Below are 8,357 nucleotides of genomic sequence, written 5' to 3'. Positions count from 1 at the left end.
TTGAGCCAATGATAAGTGAAAATAACTCCTTAGGCCACTGAGTACTACTTGGCATTGAATAGCAACCATTTGATTTATATTGCCTTTACGTTTTTACAAGATCAAAACTCCTTTTTAAAGTTGTGTTTGTTTGTTTGTTTTTTCCCAAATGTATTTTAAAGAACAATTAACAATCTCTTGAAAGTAACTGAGGAAATGTTGGGAAAGTGGTGTGTCAAACTATTCAAGGCAAAGGGTATAAGCTCTTTTCTGCCTTTGTTTCATGCTTTGATCTCAATAAGCCATTATTCCCTTCTAGACATTTAGTTTAAGACATTTAACTATTGCATAATAAATAACATCCCAGTCCTCCTGAAATTTTCAGAAACTATTACTTTTCAACTGCTTGCTCTTACAATGGATATATTAACTTTGATTTACACACGTCACTATGCATTTAAAACAAGATGAAGGATAGAGGAGAGCAGCTGAGATTAGGATCATCTCTCTTCCCCCTACTCTTGGTCTCTTCCAACATGCATTTTGAGGGTAGGTATTATTTTTTCAATTTAGGAACATAGGGAATCGTACTCCCAAAATATTTTATTTAAAACCTATGAAACATGTGGGCTTCTTTGCTTTTGTTTTTGTTTGTTTTTTAACTAAAATAAACAAGATAAAATGCAGTGCAGGAGGTATTAAGGAAAAGGCAAAGGTAACATTTAGCTTTGATTTCTTTGCATGAAATGCAATACAAATTTAAAGAACAACTGAGATTTTTTTTTAATATTAATCTGTTTTAGTTAAATTGACATGTCCACAAATAAAAAATTAAGTACTGAATAATAGAAAACAGTTTCTTGCCCTAATATTCTCCTCACCCAAGTTTATTTCTCAGAGGAACACACTGGCAAATCTTCCAAGTTTTTTTTTTTTTTTTTTTTTAAAGAATTTGTCAGAGAGAGGAAGCACAAGTGGGGAGGGGGGTGCAGCAAGCAGAGGAAAAGGGAGAAGCAGATTTCTCACTGAGCACGTAGCCAGATATGGGGCTTGATTCCAGGACCCTGGGATTATGACCTGAGCTAAAGGGAGTCACTTAACTGAGCCACCCAGGCATCTTGCTTTCAGGTATTTTAAAAGCGTTTTCTTCTATAGTCATACATATTATTTTACCATATTACTTGACTTATCATATATGTACATATATATGAGATATAAATATGATTTATGATATATGTATATATACATATATCATAAATCAAGTAATTAGAGTACTAGTATAATATATAAAGTGGTAGATGTATGTGTGTGTATATCTATCTATATATATATAGTTGTATATAGATGTATGAGCCATAGTATTATATATGTGCTTTCATATATATAGAAGAGAGAAAGAGAAGGAATTCCTCTTATAACACGAGGGATTTAGAGCTATCATACAACTCTTCATGTTGATTCTCCAATCTCACACATTTTTTCTGCCTTAGACTTAATAACTGCCTAGCTGTGTCTTCTGGTTCGTTGTCAATGTAACAATCTCTAATATTTTTCCAAATGTTCTGCCAGATATGTCAAATGTCTATCAGTAGATTTACCAGAAGTTCAAACACATCAAATTATCTCTTAGTCACATATGTCCCCCTGGACTTCCCCAACCACTTGTTTCTAGGACTGATACACAGCTGTCATTGCAAGACTTGCCTTGTATTTTCCTGTTTTGAATGTTTTATTTTTTTAAATCTCATCTCATGCTTTTCCTTATTTCTAATTTACTCACTTATTTTACTAAAAAATATTGTCTCAGAGTTTCTAATTTTTCAGGCATTATCTATGTAAAATTCTCTTTATTATATCCACACATTGATTTATAGGTTTGCTTTGTATACAATTATAGTAAAAAGATAATCATTATCCCCTGGAAAGTTGAAGACTCTGCCTCTCTGTCTTCTAGCTTCCAGTGTTTCTGGTAGAAAAAAAAATCAGTTGATACGGTTAGAGGATTTCTTTTCATCTGGTGGTGCTGTGGGTCTTGGTCACGCTGCTTTGAAGAATGGAGGAGGTAGGGGGATAGAGTGGTGGGTAGCAAAGCAAGGTTTAGCAAGGTTTATTGGGTCAGAATAAAGTTTATTGAATGATAGAACACAAAGCTCCTGAGGAGGGAGGAGCCAAGAGGGTTGCCACTGGAGTTTCTAAGTCTAGGGGTTTTCATGGGCTTGTTAGTAGGCTGTTGAATCCAATTTATCCTCCCTGCGATGTCATCCAATATGGTTTTTGAGGGCTCTTTCCAGGATGATGTAAAATCCTTTTAAGGTTTCCCCTTAGGGTGAATGCCCCTTGTCCCTGCCTGCCTTCCAATTATCCTTCCTCAATATTTGAATACTCTTATTTTTGAATGGTTACTCACTCTGTACTTTCCTCAAGCGACTAGAATTCTCTTTTGTTCCCTGGGGTTTTAAACTTCCTCAGTGAAAAGTCTTAGAGTGAATGTCTTGGGAGGGTGGGTTTCAGTCTGGAGACTCATAGTGCTGGGAATAGCCAGCAATCCCTCTACCAACAAATGAAAGATTACTCCAAAGTTTGCGGTGAAAGAGAGAAGGCGAGTGGGTCAACGCTCAGAAATGTCTATCTTAATTAAATTGACAAAGGTAACTTAGTTCAAATACCCAATTATGTTCCACATGGATCCTTCTCCTTGTCAATTTTCACCTGAGACACTGGTGGGGAAATCTAGAGTGGATGGTGTTAGGTCCAGTACATGCTCTTTTTTGGTCCTTGATGTGAAGAGAGAGGGGAGCCATGGGGCTTGAGGCACCGAGGATGATCTAGAAGCCAGTTATGCAGGATGCACCCAAGGTGGTGTCGAAAACAGGAGAAGGGATGGGGAGACAGAAGAGGCCAAGTGTTGCCAGAAGGCAGAGAAAGCATTGCTGGTTCTAGAGCTCATCAGCTCCAACAGGAGGAGAAAACACCATGTTTTCCCACCAACAAGGGGAAATAGGTAGTCCATGCTGGGCCAGAGAAGGCAGAACAGGACAAGACAGAGAGGACAGAGAGGACAGGAATTTCCCTGAAACAAAGGGAGTTTTGGCAAAACTGCCTGAGTATATTCCTTAAAGTCCCTGAGCCGAGGTAAACCTAACCACAGTTGGCTTCAGTTATAGCTGTTAACTCAGGAAATGAAGGTCATGGCTTATTTTACCTTACCTTGAGAACCTGCTGTTTTTAACCCATGGAAAATACTAGAAGTTTTACAAGGGAAAATTATCCAATTTTGTAGCTTCCATAGTTAGTAGAGAACATCGATGGAAAATAGTAAAGGTTTTAGAAATCCATCATGGTCTAAGCATTCCATAAAATTCCATAATTTTCCAACACATGTAGTCTTTACAGCCAACTTCCCTAGGAAATGATCCCTTGTACAAATTGCTTCCCAGATGTAGCAGCCACTAAGAACTGACTAAGAAGGGTGTGAGGAGGGAAGGCAGTGGAATTTCCCAGTGAGGGGAGGAGAAAGCTCTTCCTCTTTGTTGGGTCTATCTTGAGAAATTAAAGGATTAATTTGGGGAGCCAAAGGAGTCATAGGTTTCCCTTCTTTTTCTTTAGAGATGTTTGAGGATGTCCTCAGTATGTAAAGGGGCCAGGGCAGGCCTGACTAAACCCCACATAGGGAAGCAAGAGATACCCTTTTACCTTGTCTATGGCAACATTTCAAGTTCTTTCCAATTCTCTCCCATAATTCTAAATCTAAAGTTCACTGGTCAAGGAACCATGGGTTCTGTTCAACCTCTAACAAACCCTGAAGTTGGTCCTGTGTTACAGAAGCCCTGCTCACCTTAAGGAGCTGTTTCTCATTTTTAATAGCATTGTTAGCCTTTAAAGTTGCTTTAAAACCTTAATATATTTTCTCTGTTCAAAAGAGGTTTTTCCCCATATACAGAGTTCTTAGAGAACTTTTAATTCCATAAAAATACCCAAGCCTGAAACTTCTCCGAACTTGGCCATGAGCCGACAACAACCTACTGCGTCTAGACTTTTCATTTTTGGGCAGTCGGTAGGGTGTCCTTTCCAAGAGGCACATTTGGGTCACCACTTGCTGGGAATGGCCAGCAGTCCCTGTACCTACAGATGAAAGATTATCCCAGACTTTGCTGTGAAAGAGAGAAGTCAAGGGGATCAACATTCAGAGAGAAGACCCTTTGCCCTTCTTTCTTTGTTTCCACAATTATTGGTCCTTGAGGTTAATCACAAATCCTAGTCACAGTTTCTCAAGTTCCTGAGTGTGACAAGGGGTCTTACTGGAAGTAGGAGGATCTGTTTATGGGGAAAGATATGCTATACTAATCTCCTATGCTAATCTGTGTGTTCTACGGAGTTCTGCTGAACATAGCCCAGGGGACAATGCGGACATCTCCTAGATCAGAGTGACTGGGCTAAGAAAGCTTTGGGGAAGGCAACTCCCGGCAGCATTCCTAGTGCTGAGTAGTCATGCAGGCCTTGGCATTCCAAAGGCCCACACTCTTCTCTGAAAACTTCTTTGCCCTCAGCAGCCTCTGTGTCACATTTTAGCAAGCCAAGTATTATAGCTGATTTCATGCTCTACATTAGCCCCAACATCACAGGATGGGGATGTTCTGGTGTTACTCATTTGATCATTTCCCCCGCTAGCTTGTCTGCTCTGTTTCTGGAGCTCCCTTTGGGTAGTTGTTGTACCTCCTCAACTAATCCTCTAATTTGACTTTCTTTCCTATTTTTCTTCCATTTGTCTACTTTTATGCCCTTATGAGATTTCCCTAAATTTACCTCCATTTGTCTATCACTTTTACTTCTATTTATTTTTAATCCCGTGTCCTTTCTTATTCTCCTATTTTTCTTGTTAATGGATATGTGTTTTTAGGTTTTGTTTTTTATTTCCTCTGCCTTTAGAGTCATACCACACTCTGATACCTCCTGCCATGAATTCTAGTCTTCAGCATGTCTGTGGAGCAAATTCATGAGTTCAGATATCATCACTTCCTCATAGTCCCCATGTCAGTGACCAGTCCTCTATCTACTTTTAATTTTGTAAATATTTATTTTTTGTAAATATTTTTTGTAAATAATTTTGTAAATATTTATCTACTTCTAATTTTGTCAATATTTATATTTGTAAATAATTTTGTAAATATTTATCCTTTACTATCTCTTTTTCCATTTGTCTTTTGCCCTGTGGATAATGCCTTCTTTCATACTTTAATGTCATTTTCTTCTTATCTTTGGAATACAAGGAGCGCAGTACACCATTTTTAACTGTATACCGTGCTGTGATTGTCTATCTGAATGTAATTTCTGAATGGAGAGTCATCTCTAAACATTTTAGAATTTCAGGTAAAAATATTTTTTTTCTAGGTTTTTCAGAATTTATTGAACTAAAGATGCGCTAGACATAAAAAGTCCTTGTAGTCTACTAATCGGTGACTAATTTGAAAGGAAATATGAGAGAAATTTTCTAGTACTTTGAAACAGTTTCTTTGGTATTCAATGCTAAGGATCCATGTGCTTTTTAAACCCCCTTTGTCTCAACATATGATTAATAAAACAGAATATTCCACTGGGCAAATCTACAGTTATTTGTAATACCCCACAAATAGTGGCAACGTCACCCCTTTCTCTCTCATCCAAAAAAGAATATTTAAATATAAATGTGCATAACATTATTAACAAATTTACTCTATTAAAATGTGTGTCTTGGGTACTGGGTGGTTCAGTTGCTTAAGTATCTGCCTTTAGCTCATGATCCTTTAGGTCATGATCCCAGGTTCATGAGATAGAGTCCCACGTTAGGCCCCTTGCTCAGTGGGGAGCCTGCTTCTCCCTCTGCCCCTCTCCCCTCTCATGATTTCTCTCTCTCTCATTCTATCTCTCTCAAATAAATAAATAAAATCTTTTAAAAAAATGTGTGTTGTAAAACTACAAAAATGACCTGTTTGGGAAAAAAATTGATCACCTGCATCATTTTAAGGACAAAACCAATTCAGATGGATTGTTGATCTAAATATGAAATGTAACACAACAAAGATTCTGGAAAAAAATTAAAATAATTTTCTTATGTACTTGAGAGATGGAAAGATTTCCTAAACAGTACATAAAAGCCACTATCTGAGAAGAAAAATATTTTGAGGAAATCGGACTATACTGAAACCAAAATCTTTGTTTATCAAAAGATAGCATTATGAGACTGGATAGTCAACAGACAGAGTGGGAAAAAACACTTGCACTTCACTTATTTTATAAGGAATATGAATAGAGAATACTGATAGAAACTTAATAAGAAAAGCTGAGCCCACCAATAGAAAAATGGGCAGGAGTCAACAGGGATATCACAAGAGAGGCTATCCAAATGGCCAAAATACTTAGGAAAAAATATTCAACCTATTAATCAACAGGAAAATGCAGATTAACACCAGTGAGATATCACTATACATGCATCAGGATAGATTTGCCAAATTCAGCAAAGAAAAATACAGAATTCCTAAATATATCCAAATTTCAGAATAATCTTTTAGTGTAAGTATGTTCCAAATATTAAATAAATTGAAGTTCTGTATTTTATCTGGCAACACTAAACAGGAAGGCTAAAATGGAAATGATTAGCAATATCAAGCATTTCTGGTAATGTGGAACAAAAGGAATTTTTTTTTTTAAAGATTTTATTTATTTATTTATTTATTTATTTATTTATTTATTTGAGAAAGACAAAGTGGGAACAAGAGTGTGAGCCCAGGAACAGGGGAGGCGGCAAAGGGAGAGGAAGGAGCAGGTTCTCCGTGGAGCAGGGAACCCAATGTGGGGCTCGATCCTGGGATCATGACCTGAGCTGAAGGCTTATGCCCAATGACTGAGCCACCCAGACACGCCTGCAAATGGAATTTTCAAGCACCGCAGTGTGGAGCAGCAATCAGTACAAAATCACTTTAGGAGAGCTCTCTGGGACTATTAATTAAAGTCAAACTCAGTAAATCTTGGGACTCAGCTACTCCTCTCTAAAGAATACACCAAAAGACAAGTATACCCACAGCACTCTTGGTATTAAAACTATTAAAAAATATATCTCTTAATAATGTCACAAATAAACTAGTGTATATTCATACAATGAAATATAAAAAAACAATAAGAACAAACTATTGCTACACTCAGCACATTGATAATATTCTAAAACAATGTTGAATGAAAAACGGGAAACACAAATTAATCATTTTAGATGGTTCCATTTGTGTAAAGTTCAAGGACAAAGCAGAAATAATCACAGTGTTAGAAAACAACACGGGGGTGCACCTGGGTGACTCAGCTGGTTAAGCTTGGGAGTCTTGATTTCAGCTCAGGTCATGATCTCAGGGTTGTGAGATAGAGCCCTGCCTGGGGCTCTGTGCTGGGCATGGAGCCTACTTAAGATTCTCTCTCCCTCTCCCTCTGCCACTGGTTCCTGTGCACACACTCTCTCTCTAACAAGAAAAAGAAAAAAAAAAAAAAAAAAGGAAAGAAATCAACATAGTGGTTACCAGGAGGAAGGCAGTGACTAGGAGGAGGCACAAGTGGGAGATTTGATAGCATTTCTTTCTTTCTTTCTTTCTTTCTTTCTTTCTTTCTTTCTTTCTTTCTTTCTTTTTTTTTAAAGATTTTATTTATTTATTTGACTCAGAGAGAGAGATCAGAAGTAGACAGAGAGGCAGGCGGGGGGGGGGGGGAAGCAGGCTCCCTGCTGAACAGACAGCCCGACTGGTCTTGATCCCAGGACCCTGAGATCATGACCTGAGCTAAAGGCAGAGGCTTAATCCACTGAGCCAACCAGATGCCCCAGCATTTATTTCTTGATTTGGATATTGGTTACTTGGGTTACTTGGGTCTGTTTGTTTTGGAAGCCATCCTGTTGTATAGCCTTTTGATTTGCATACATTTCTTTGTGCAGGTTCTATGTCAGCAAAAAGTCTTCTCTAGAAAAAATGAAATTGTTCAAACCTTTAGTAATTCATTTTTAGTCATAAAAAATTTACTTGTGATACACATGACAACTGATTCCAACCGGTGAGTCGTGAGGACGCATTCAAGGGGAGGTGCTGTCAATAGCGCGTCTGCCTATGCTTGGGAGCAGTAGGTCTTGGCATTACTTCTGTGTCACGGGGTGGGGGGGTGGGGGGGGACAAAGATGGTTCCAACAAACACTGTCAGTAGCATGTTTCACCCTTGTTGAAAACAACTCTTCCACGGGCTCAGTTCAGTGTACTGGAATCTGTGTCCTACACTCTGTTTTAAACACTCCCTCTTTGCTATGCTCTGTCTAGTTTGTGTCCTTTGTTCATCTTTCTACAGTGGGTTGGGATTTGACTTTGCTTTCAAGTTTC

This window comes from Neovison vison, chromosome 11 (assembly GCF_020171115.1).
Source record: "Neovison vison isolate M4711 chromosome 11, ASM_NN_V1, whole genome shotgun sequence".
Taxonomy (NCBI): Eukaryota; Metazoa; Chordata; class Mammalia; order Carnivora; family Mustelidae; genus Neogale; species Neogale vison.
Note: the sequence above shows the minus strand (reverse complement) of the source record.